Source organism: Ursus maritimus, unplaced genomic scaffold (assembly GCF_017311325.1).
Source record: "Ursus maritimus isolate PB19 unplaced genomic scaffold, ASM1731132v1 scaffold_17, whole genome shotgun sequence".
Lineage (NCBI taxonomy): Eukaryota > Metazoa > Chordata > Mammalia > Carnivora > Ursidae > Ursus > Ursus maritimus.
In genome coordinates, this window is record NW_024424119.1 from 32,035,800 (window position 1) to 32,048,334 (window position 12,535).

At 34.5% G+C, this 12,535-nt stretch overlaps 1 pseudogene; it reads left to right on the forward strand.

Annotated features, from left to right (window-relative positions):
- Nucleotides 1-1,136: 1,136 nt before the first annotated feature.
- LOC103678633 lies at nucleotides 1,137-10,465 on the forward strand (annotated as a pseudogene).
- Nucleotides 10,466-12,535: the final 2,070 nt, after the last annotated feature.

A 12,535-nucleotide genomic window follows, 5' to 3' on the forward strand; every position in this document is an offset into this window, starting at 1 on the left:
TTCCCAGAAATTTATGCTCCTAAGCTACAATCATCTTTACCTTTCAAGAATTGGTACACCTTACTTTAAAAGCTGTTTCCCAAAGGATAATTTGACTGTTTAAACCTGAAACCTTATGAAAGATTTTGTTTTAAAGAAAGTTCTCCATGCCTTTACTTGAATTATCCTTTCAAACTTGGCCTTACCCAACTTCCTTACATTTGCAAAGGCATCTAAGTAGTGCTCCCTAAACATAAGACACACTTGTCTGCTTAATCTGTCCTTGCTCTAATCTCCATTTATGAAAAATCGTTCACTTTATCTCTACTATTGAGAATACTATTCACTATATTTTGGTTGTGTTAGACTTTCCCACATACTATTCATTTTTCCCATGTGCAGAATAGAGATGAGTCTTTATTTGTATCTCCAGAGCTTATTACAGTATAATATAGTATATATTATAACACAACAATTAAAATTCTAGGTAGTCATCTGCTTAATTATCTGGCTACAAGTTCACATAGCCTGACTCTCCCTAAAGCTCTGGGATTTGCTTCTATAATAGATTTATCCAGGGTTTAGAACATTTTCAGTCAGATTTGGTGGGATTCAAAATAACTGCAAGTATACAACTGCATGCACACGTGCACACACACACACACACACACACCATTAGAAGTAGTTATAATGCACAGATTTTTTTGTGTAGTCCTTTCAACATTTGAAACAGTTAACCAGCAATAAATATCGTCTAACTGACACCTGCAAAATACAAGCGGAATCTGTGTAGTCACTGAATTTCAATGGCTTAACATCCCATACATGTACAATCACACAAAATCATTTCTTCCAACAAAACCTTACTGAGAAAATAACCAGGTTTTGGGCTACCTACATCCATGCTTTCATTCAGTCATCTAGGTTGACAGAGTCTGCCATCTTCAATGCACAAATTTCAAGATTAACCTCGGAATGCACACTGATGTTGGCCAGAAAGAAAAAGACCATGGGAGAATGATAAGGAATTTTACTCTTCCAAGACTGAAATTGACACACATTACTACTGTTTAGATTCCTTTCAATATAACTCAGTCACATGAAAATTTTTAAGTACAGAAGAGACAGAACATGGGTAGCCATTCAGTAATAACACTATGCACAGATTTCTGGTGGACAGTCAGTTCTACCACAATGATCAATCGGGTACTTCTGGTAATAGTTGGCGCCAAGTGAGGTCCAAATTCTGCGCAATTATTTTATTTGAAGAACTACTACTGTATATTTAGTCAAAGTGTTTTATGCATTCTATATATTTAAATGCATGTGACAATGTGGAAATGACGAAAAAGCAAAGATAACTCCCTACTATGTTCTTCCACATAGCATCTAGTTCCATAATACTCTAAACTGACTTTTAAGACTGGTTAAATAACCCCACTAAATTCATTTATATACTATTGGTTTATAGAGATTAGTATATTCTGAGTTGCAATATAAACTGACACCTCAAAAATTATATTTTTAATATACATTTTTTTACCACAAATTAGAGACTTTACCATGAATTAAATATTCACAAGGTATATTCTCTAAGGTAGGGTTAGCCTTAGTAGTAAGCCAATGATTTCATTATTTTAAATGAAAATTGTTTTAAATGTTCAATAATGTATCTATAAAAAAAATCAGTTTTTTTAACTTTTCAAACCTGCATACCAAAATAAATGATTTTGTGGCCACCTATATGCATGGCTGTATGTTCAAGAACAATTTATTTAGATAATCATGTAAGAACACATCAACATACTTGTTGCTATATTGAATACCTGTATTCCTCCCAAATTTATATGTTGAAATCCTAATCCCCATGACGATGGTATTAGAGTATGGAACCTTTAGGAGGTGATTAAGTCATGAGAGTGAAACCCTCATAAATGAGAAAGTGACCTTATAAAAGACGTCTGAGAGACCTCTCTCACCAAACCCACCATGTGAGGATACAAAAAGAAATCAGCAATCTGCAATCTGGAAGAAAGTCCTCCCTAGAACCTGACGGTGCTGGCATCCTGATCTTGGACGTCCCACCTCCTGAATGGTAAAAATAAATTTCTGCTGTGTATAAGCCACCCGGTCTCTAGTATTATAGGGCTGTTATAGGACCCCTAATGGCCCTAAGAGACATTATATTAATACATTAATACTAGGCACTCATTTTAGCTAATAATAAGCAATTATGTTAATAATGTTAAACTTGTTCATATGATAAACTAACCCTGCATAATGTAAGGTGTTTTGTTAATAAATTATTTCAGTGTGTACTTCTTTATTGAAATAATGTAAGAAAAAAATGGTAGAAAAACCTCACCCACTATGTAATAAGAATGACAGATTGCCTTATGAATCTGATTTATGAGCAAGAACTAATAAACACGGTTACCTTGAGAACAGGGTAAAAAACAAATTGAAATGCCAGATAATCTAAATTCAAGAGACTTTTAGGTCATACTTTCCTATAAATCATGGCTTGTTTCCTGCAAAATCTAACACTAGATAAACACTGTTAGGTATTTTCTTAAGTGAAATATATACACTAATTAATAAGATCCAGAGATCTAAGATTTTAAAAATATTTTAGCCCATGCTATTCTTATGGGAAAAAATGTACACTACATACCGAGAGCACAGCTTTTCCCTTTCTCTTACAGGCTTTTTAGTCTCTAATAATAACCTGGACTAAGTCTTATACCATCAGATTTCCTGGTTCTCAGGCCTTCAGACCCAGACTGGTAACTCTATGATTGGATCTCCTGATTCTCCAGCTTGCTAACTTCAGATCTTGGGAATTTTTCAGCCTCCATAATCATGTGAGTCAATTCCTATAATAGTTCTACACATATAACAGGACATATTGGCTCCTATTGGTTCTGTTTCTCTAGGGAATCCAGACTAATACATCAGTATAATAGAAATATTTACTAGAGTTTTTCCTAGTGATGACTTCATTTTTTTATATTTATCTTTTTAGTGTATCTAAAGAATTTTGGTGTATGAATATTTTTGTAGCATTTCAAAGTGGTGTGAATCAAATTGAAACTTTTGAGCCTTTTTAAATCACTATTAATCTTTAGAATAAAATTTCCATATTGAAATCATATTATATATGCAATATTATATCATGCTTTAACTGTGCTTCATATAAAGGATTATTCTATTTTTTTAGAAATATGTTATGATCTAAGTACAGAGGGCTGCTTATTACTTCCTTTAGTATAAGAACTTAGATTTAAATATTCTTTTACTGTTGCTCATTTAGAATGTTGCCAATGATTTATCACTTATATGTGAGGCACTGTGCTTTTTTTCATATTCACCCATATTTAATTCTCACAATTATTTCTTCTTTACAGATCAGGAAACAGAAACACACAGAGGTAAGAAACCTATATAAGATAAATAGAAAATAAATGGCCAACTAAACATGTGAATCCAGGCTATCTCCCTATACATACCATATTCTGTCTTGTTCACTGACTAAATAATTATTTTTGATTTGTTGGTACAAGGTAACAAATTTCCTTTCAGAAAAGTAGTATTATTAGTGTTCACTATGCAATGCAATACTATTCCCTGTCCTTTTCAGGATTAGTTATGTTACTTTTTATATTTGGTAATTTAAAAATAAAATAAAATTTCTCTCCATTTCATTGTAACATCTTAAATTATTGGGTTAAAACATATTAAATTATCAATATAGACTGATTTTGATATACAAGAGTGGCAATTTAAGTGGCAAGTTATTATAAATGAGTTTGAAATATTTTTCCATTTTTTAATATTTTAAAATCCCCTGTGAATTTTCTACTGAAGTTCTTTTTTTTTGATATTGCCAAAGTAGTATTCTTATCAATTTATATGAGCTTTGCACAAGAACATTAACTTTTGACTAATAATTTAATAAACAAACAAGGATACTAAAACATAACCAGATAATGCTCAATATTTCAATATAAAAGATTAATGTTAAATTAAAGATTTTGATATTATCTAAAGACCATAAACCACAGAAACAGACATAGATATTTAAATGATAATAAGATGAACAGAGATGACTGATAATTTTGCATTTTAAATAAAAATACCAGTTAAATAAAAGGTGCATATGCAAAGCAAAAGTGCATATATTTATTATTCTTTAGCATTATCTTAATTCAGAATAACTCTGGTGCAAAACTGAAGCAACTGAACTAGTTAGTAACTTCATTTACGATATTCATTCACATCCAGAAGTAATATCAAGTTCTGTGGGATGGAGAAAGGAAGAGAAGGAGAGAAGAAATGGAGGATATTATCTGGTTTCCAACTAGTATTCAGGATAGATATCACATATTTTAATCTTTAATCTCATAAAGCACAGGACCTAAAATTAAGAATTAAATATTTGTCAATATATACCTATATATACACAAAGAATTTGTGTTTTAGTAATTATGTAATTATGTATGCAAAACTGAAGTATCAACTTTTCTCTTTCTCATTCTTAATAATTTCCATAGAGGTCTTTCTTGACTTCACCTTTAAAATACACTCATCGTATACACTTATTTTTGGTAGTAATTAAAAGCTTTTAATTGCTATAATCTTCTTGACTCTTACAAAAGGCAGTGAGTGAAATGACTGATGTCAACTACAGACACAAGGAAAAGATTATTACTAAAACAATTACTGACATACTTAAGTATATGCTTTGCATATTTCATAAATTTAATGCTCATAATGGCATTCTTGTTTTATGAGCTTTAAATTTTGTATAAACTAAAAAAAATCTTAAAAGTTGTTAAAAGACAAATAGGTACTGTGTGGGGGCTTTGTAAAGCTTAGCTTGACTAGACTGAACTGCATTTCTCAAAATGCCTCTTCTTATATGTTTGCAACTATGGGAGGTTTCTATGGAAGGCAGAAGTGCAGCAGTAGCTATTTAGTAGCGCACACACATTGTCACGTACCTGCTGGCTCATCCTTTTGGCAGGAGGTAAATGCAGAGATTTCCTCTGGATTCTCCTCTTCTCTGACTCCAGGGCAGGTCTATGGGTTTAGCTCTATAAGGAAGGTCCTTCCTACAAGACACCCATACCATCAAGGTCAGACGTAATGAGAACTGACATGAGTTTCTATTCATAGTCACGGACTCTAGCTTGCGTTTGGAGGTCCACATTCTTGCGGTTCTGCTTTTCTGATAGAACCCTACCTAATACAGATACAAAATGATCAGAGTAGATGTCAATCCCTGTGCCACACTGGTGCTTACTTAGTGAATATCAGCTCAGGGTTTGGCCAATGTTGGAACCTGCTATTTTTTTTAACACAACTATTCTGTCTCTTTCCATTGCCAACATACTGACTGGATATGTTAAAGTGCTTTGAGAAATTGTGAGGTATTATACAAATTTAGATTTTTATTGCTATTATTATTATCAACATTAGTATTAAATTTTGCCTGGTGAATAGGCAAAGCATGCTTTCAAATGCAAACTTTATTAGAGGTATACTTATACTAATATTCAATATTGGAATTTGGTTACAAATGATACATGTTTCCATTTTTATTGGACTTTGAAAAATCCTCTCGAAGCCATTAGGTTCTGTTTAATTACTAAGCTAAGTAACAGCTAAAAAAGTCAAGAAGTCAAATAATCTTTTAATGGAATCCACCAGTTTAACATAGAATCCCAATGTACTTAGCACTTGTTACTGTTGACATTTGGTATACAGCTACCAGCTATGAGCTATTGTCCTCGTTTCTGCCATAACTGAACAAAATGAATATACAGAGATACACAGTTGACCTATGAACAACACTGGTTTGAACTGTATGGGTCCACTTTTTTTTTTTTTTTAAGATTTTATTTATTTATTTGACAGAGAGAGACAGCCAGCGCGAGAGAGAACGCAAGCAGGGGGGGTGGGAGAGGAAGAAGCAGGCTCATAGCGGAGGAGCCTGATGTGGGGCTTGATCCCAGAGCACCGGGATCACGCCCTGAGCCAAAGGCAGATGCTTAACGACTGCGCCACCCAGGTGCCCCTGTATGGGTCCACTTATACACAGATTTTTTTTTTCAATAAAGTACAGGACTGTAAATATATTTTCCTTATGAATTTCTTAATAATATTTTTCTCTAGTGTACTTGATTGTAAGAACATACAAAATATGTGTTGATCGACTGTTTGTTATTAGTAAGATGTTCAACAATAGGCTCTTAGCAGTTAAGTTCTGGGGAAGAGGGGTGGTCAAAAGTTACACACAGATTTTTGACTGAGTGGGGGGTCAGTACCCCTAACCCCTGCATTGTTCAAGGGTCAACTGTACATTAAATGTATAACAAATAAATATATATATTGTAGAAATTGAAAGCCAGGTTTCTTGCTGATGGAAGAAGTTAGAAATAAACAAAGACAGAATGATATAATAAATCCTGAAATGTAGGATTCAATTTGGAGTTATCAGGTATTTGGAGTTATTAGTTATTTTGAGTTTGGTATGATTTCACAGGTTTTAAAAATAGGTGTGTATATAAAAGAAATACAGAAGTGTGAAACATTTCCTGTCTCTATCCAATGAGAGGACCTAGAGCTTGCATACCGAAGTAGCACCTAGTAAAACTAGTGAACTAGTGCACAGATCTTAGTTTCTAAATACCAGCCCCAGGAAAAGAGACCAGGGAACCTTGGAGAAGTAGTTGATTCCAAAGCAAAGATAAAGAAAAATATAACATAAACCAGGAATAACTTAACATGCCAAGAGATAAAGAAGTGATAAAGGAAGAAGATGATGACAATGATGGCATGTCAAAGGAACACAGAAGCCAATGTGAAAGAGCTCCCAGTAGCCAAAGCTAGCACAATTTGAGAAACAATGATAACTGTGCATCATAACCCAAGGGTTAAAACACATATGCATGAGTCCATAGGAAATGAAGAAAAGATATCTCTTAATTACAGAAAAATTCCATTTAATAAATATAACTAAGTGAGGAATATTAGAAACCCACAGTAATAATTATTGTAGACCAAAATTAATAGGTAAAATTAAAGAGAAGTAGAACTTTGTATAATTTAAAGTATTTTCCCTCAGGTATTGCTTAATTACCCGAGGGAAAATTATAACTATACAGTGGAGAAACCAGGTAGACACCACCTTAACCAAAGGATCAAGATTAATATCAGCATAATAAGCCATAATGACACGTAACTGCTGAAGTGATCCATTCATATCAGCAGGGCCCATCTCTTCTATTTTTTTCCCAAAATTCAAAATTTCAACATAGTCATGAGAAAACATCAGACATCAGACCCAAATTGAATGACATTCTACAAAATACTTTCAAAAGTGTCAAATGCTCTTCAGAAATGTCAATGTCATAAGAGACAATTAAAGACTCAGAAACTGTCACAAACCAGAGGCAACCAAAAAGATAGGACAAAAAATGCAATGCAGGCTTCTGGATTAGATTCTGGAAGACAAAAAAAAAAAAAAGAAAGAAAGAAAGAAAGAAAGATAGTGAAATCAAAATTAATTTTGTATTTTGGTTAATAGTATTTTACCAATGTTAGTAGTATTGTCCCAATTATCTTAATTTTAAGACTAGTGACTTAACATCATGACTGCACATGATGTTAACTTTGAAGCTGAGTAAAGGGTATCCAAGAGCTTGATTTTACTTTAGGGTAGAATTGACATGAAGTTAAGAAAAGACCCTAAGTTGTCACTGAATTTTGGTAAAATAAGGTGTTGAATTTTGAAGCTGTCTTCAATCTTGATTAGAAATCAGAATAACAGGGGTGCCTGGATGGCTCAGTCGTTGGGCATCTGCCTTCAGCTCAGGGCGTGATCCCGGCATTCTGGGATCGAGCCCCACATCGGGCTCCTCTGCAGGGAGCCTGCCTCTTCCTGTCCCACTCCCCCTGCTTGTGTTCCCTCTCTTGTTGGCTGTCTCTCTCTCTGTCAAATAAATAAATAAAATCTTTAAAAAAAAATAAAAAATAAAAAATAAAAGAAAACAGAATAACAAAATTGCTTCTAAAAATTATGTGGAATCTGATACAAACACTGTGCTGTACTTAGTCACGCAGCTATCAATGAGGATATATGTTTCAGGAAAAAGTTAACACTATTAAACTATAAGTGTTTTTCCAAATATTAAAGCAGTTTTAAGCTATTAACATCATTAGATAAGCTACATATGGTCTGCAGAATCATTTAGTATTATAGAAAAATTGTGTGCTATGCTTTCATTTAATTTTTTAAAAGATTTTATTTATTTATTTGAGAGAGAAAGGAAGGACACAGAGAGGGCAGGGGGAAGAACAGAGTGAGAGAGACAAGTAGACTCTGTACTGAGCACCAAGCCCAAAGGGGCTTGATCTCAGGGCCCTGAGATCATGACCTGAGCCAAAACCAAGAGTCAGACACTTAACCGACTGAGTCACCTAAGCGCCCTGTTATGCTTTCATTTATGATCTGCCTTTTTCTAAAAAGGATTTAAAGTAGATATGCCCTAGTATACCTATTAATAAATGTGGGCCAGAAAAATTATTTTTCATAATTTTCCCATAGATCTGAGGAAACTTCTTAGATAAGGAAAGACAAAATTAAATTATCTGTAGAAATATTACTTAATAACTTACAAATAAGCTAAGTTGTGTCATATACTAATGACTGTAAAGAATATTTCAGGAAACCATTTAGTAGATACAAGTAGCCATTTAAATTTTGCAAAAGAATGAATTTATCATTTTAGATCATACGATTTTGGGTTCAACAGTAATTGTATACTAATACTAGATTAAGGCTGAAATGACCATAGCCAGAGTGATCCTTTTACTCTTTAAATGAAGAAACTAAAAACCAGTTATGTGTTCCCTATCAGAATATTGAACTTCACTTTTTCACAACGGGTTTGCCACCTGAACATAGGTGTTGTGAAAATCACCACTAAACCTAAACTAAAATGGGAAAGGAAAGACTCATATCAACATTGTCATCATTGGACACCTATATTCTGGCAAGTCTATCACTACTGGTCATCTTATCTACAAACGTAGTGGGATTGACAAAAGAACTATCGAAAAATTTGAGAAGGAGGCTGCTGAGATAGGAAAGGGTTCCTTCACGATTCCTGGGTCTTGAATAAACTGAAGGCTAAACATGAACATGGTATCACCATTGATTTCCTCCTGTGGAAATTGAGACCATCAAGTATTATGTGACCATCACTGATGTCCCAGGACACAGACATTTTATCAAAAACATGATTATAGGCACATCTCAGGCTGACTGTGCTGCCCTGATTGTTGCTGCTGGTGCTGATGAATTTAAAGCAGGTATCTCCAAGAATGGTCAGACCCATGAGCATGTCCTTCTGGTTTACACACTGGGTGTGAAACAACTAATTGTTGGTGTTAACAAAATGGATTCCACTGAGTTGTCCAACAGCCAGAAGAGATACAAAGAAATCATTAAGGAAGTCAGTATTTACACTAAGAAAATTGGCTGTAACCCTGACACAGTAGCATTTGTACCAATTTCTGGTTGGAATTGTGACAACATGCTGGAGCCAAGTGCTAACATGCCTTGGTTCAAAGGATGGAAAGTCACCCGTAAGGATGGCAGTGCCAGTAGAACCATGCTGCTTGAAGTTCTGGATTGCCTTCTGCCACCAACTCACCCAGCTGACAAGCCATTGCTTCTGCCCCCTCAGGACATCTACAAAAGTGGTGGCATGGGTACTGTCCCTGTGGGCCAAGTGGAGACGAGTGTTCTTAAACCCAGCATCGTGATCACCTTTGCTCCAATGTTACAACTGAAGCAAAGTCTGTTGAAATGCACCATGAAGCTTTGAGTGAGGCCCTTCCTGGGGACAATGTGGTCCTCAATGTCAAGAACATATCTCAAAGATGATCATCATGGTAATATGACTGGTGACAGCAAAAATGGCCCACCAATGAAAACAGCTGGCTTCACAGCTCAGGTGATTATCTTGAACCATCCAGGCCAAATCAGTTCTGGATATGCACCTGTACTACACCGTCGCAACTCACAGTGCTTGCAAGTTTGCTGAGCTGAAGGAGGAAACTGATCATCATTCTGGAAAAAAGTTGGAATGGCCTCAAGTTCTTGAAATCTGGTGATGCTGCCATCATTGATATGGTTCTTGGAAAGCCTATGCGTATTGAGAGCTTCTTTGACTATCCTCCTCCAGGCTGTTTTGCCATTAGTGACACGAGGCAGATGGTTGCTCTGGGTGTCACCAAAGTAGTGGATAAGAAGGCAGCTGGAGCTGGCAAGACCACCAAGTCTGCCCAGAATGCACAGAAGTCTAAACGAATATTATCTCCAATGCCTGCCACCCCAGTCTTAATCAGTGGTGGAAGAACAATGTCAGAACTGTTTGTGTCAATTGGCCATTTAAGTTTAATAGTAAAAGACTGATTAATGATAACAAGGCATTATAAAACATTCAGAAGGAAAGGAGGATATTCTGTGGACGGAACATTGTTTTTTGTTTTGTTTTATTTTTTGTATATGTGGCAATTTTAAGTTATTAGTTTCTATAATCAGTATTTTGTGTAGTTTCAAGTTTTTATTTAAATTATAGTTACTTAACATATATTGTAATATTAGTTTTTAGAAATCGAACTTAGTGATTCATCACTTTTGTACAACACCCAGTGCTTATCACAACAAGTACCCTTCTTAATACCCATCACCCGTTTAACCCATCACCGGCCCACCTCCCCTCCAGCAACCCTTAGTTTGTTCTCTATAGTTAAGAGTCTGTTTTATGGTTTGCCTCTCTCTTTTTTTTTCTATGTTTTTCTGTTTCATTTCTTAAATTCCACATACGAGTGAAATCATTTTGGTCAAATTATTTCCAAAAATACTGATTTTAGTACTTTTTAATAGAAACAACTTGACCAAAGATCTGTCACAGAATTTTGAGACCCATTAAAACAAGTTTAATGAGAAAAGAATACTGAACTTCATATTAGTCTTCAGCTAATGATTAATTTTTTATCACTTATGGAAAAAAATCTCACTCTGTGTGAAAACATCCAAAAATAAGCTAATATATGTCCCAATCGTAATTTTATGAACATATCTGTCACTCTTTTGTGTTTTCTCTGTTCTTTCCCAACTAGACTCCATGCTATCCCCCAAAATACAGGTGTTCTATTTTATAAGTCTGCTTGCTCTGTTTCCTCTACCCAGAACAATTTCTTTTTCATCTTTTCCTAATGTATGCATTCTCATTCCTTAAGAACCAGTTCAAGTAACACCTATTCTAAAAAAAATCCCCAGCAATTTTTTTTTTCTTTTCTGAACTCTCCCTAAACACTCTTTTTCTCCTAACTACATTCATTTATTAATACAACTATCCATTTTTTTCAACAAATATATACTGAACGCTTACTATGTGTTAGTTCTAAGGACAGGATGTACAGCGGTAAACAAGCAGACATGGTCCCCAGGTTGAAAACGGTAATAGCAGAACATGTAAATATGAGTGTGTGGGTTTTCTCTAGATATATAAATTAACAGATAAATAGGTGATGGACTGATATAAGTGCTTATAGGTACATAACTAGGATATATAATTTTTTACCTAGGGTCTCTGAGTTATTACATTTCCTACACTAGGATCATTATTGTCATTCTATGAACATCATATGAAACAATAAAGCAGATTTTTTTTCTAAAACCATTATGTCATCCTAGGATTAAAACACATCTTACCACAGAAGTAATAAAATAGAAATTAAAGATAACTTGTAAGGGATATTTACAATTATCACAGAACAAAATACAAAAAGGCAAATCTTTCTAATTGGTTTACCCAAAATGAGTCAATCATGCTTTCTGCACATTTAAAAGTTTGCTAATAAGTTGATGTACAGAATGACACTGGTATGATATATGCACAAAGTGCCCATTTTTTTCTTGAATTCTCATACAATAATTTTCAAGATAAATGAAACTGTAAAGTTAAAGTGAACTTTAGAGATAATCATATATAGTTTCTTAACTGACATGTTGAAAAACAATGTATCAGCCACTGAAAAATGTGTTAGCCCCTAAAGGAAAATGTAATTAACTATTACAGATGATTAAAAATATGAGACAATTATGGTACAAGGCTAAGTATGTCCTTTCTTTGAACCCACAACAACAATACTGAAACCAAAATAACAACAAAGAAAGAGACTGTCTCAGCTCATGTCTCTATCTCCAGTGCTCACAATAATGTCATGATAATGTACATAACATTCCAACTGGTGTTCGCTGAACTGACTTTTTACAAGGACTAATGCAATACAGATAACCCAGCCATTAAGCATTAGAGCTGGAATTCTAACTATAGTTCTATTTTTTTTTTTAAGATTTTATTTATTTATTTGAAAGAGATAGGAAAAGAGATATCTGCAGCAGGGGTGGGGGTAGGAAGGGGTAGAGGAGGGAGAAGCAGACTCCCTGCTGAGCAGGGAGCCTGATGCCAGGCTC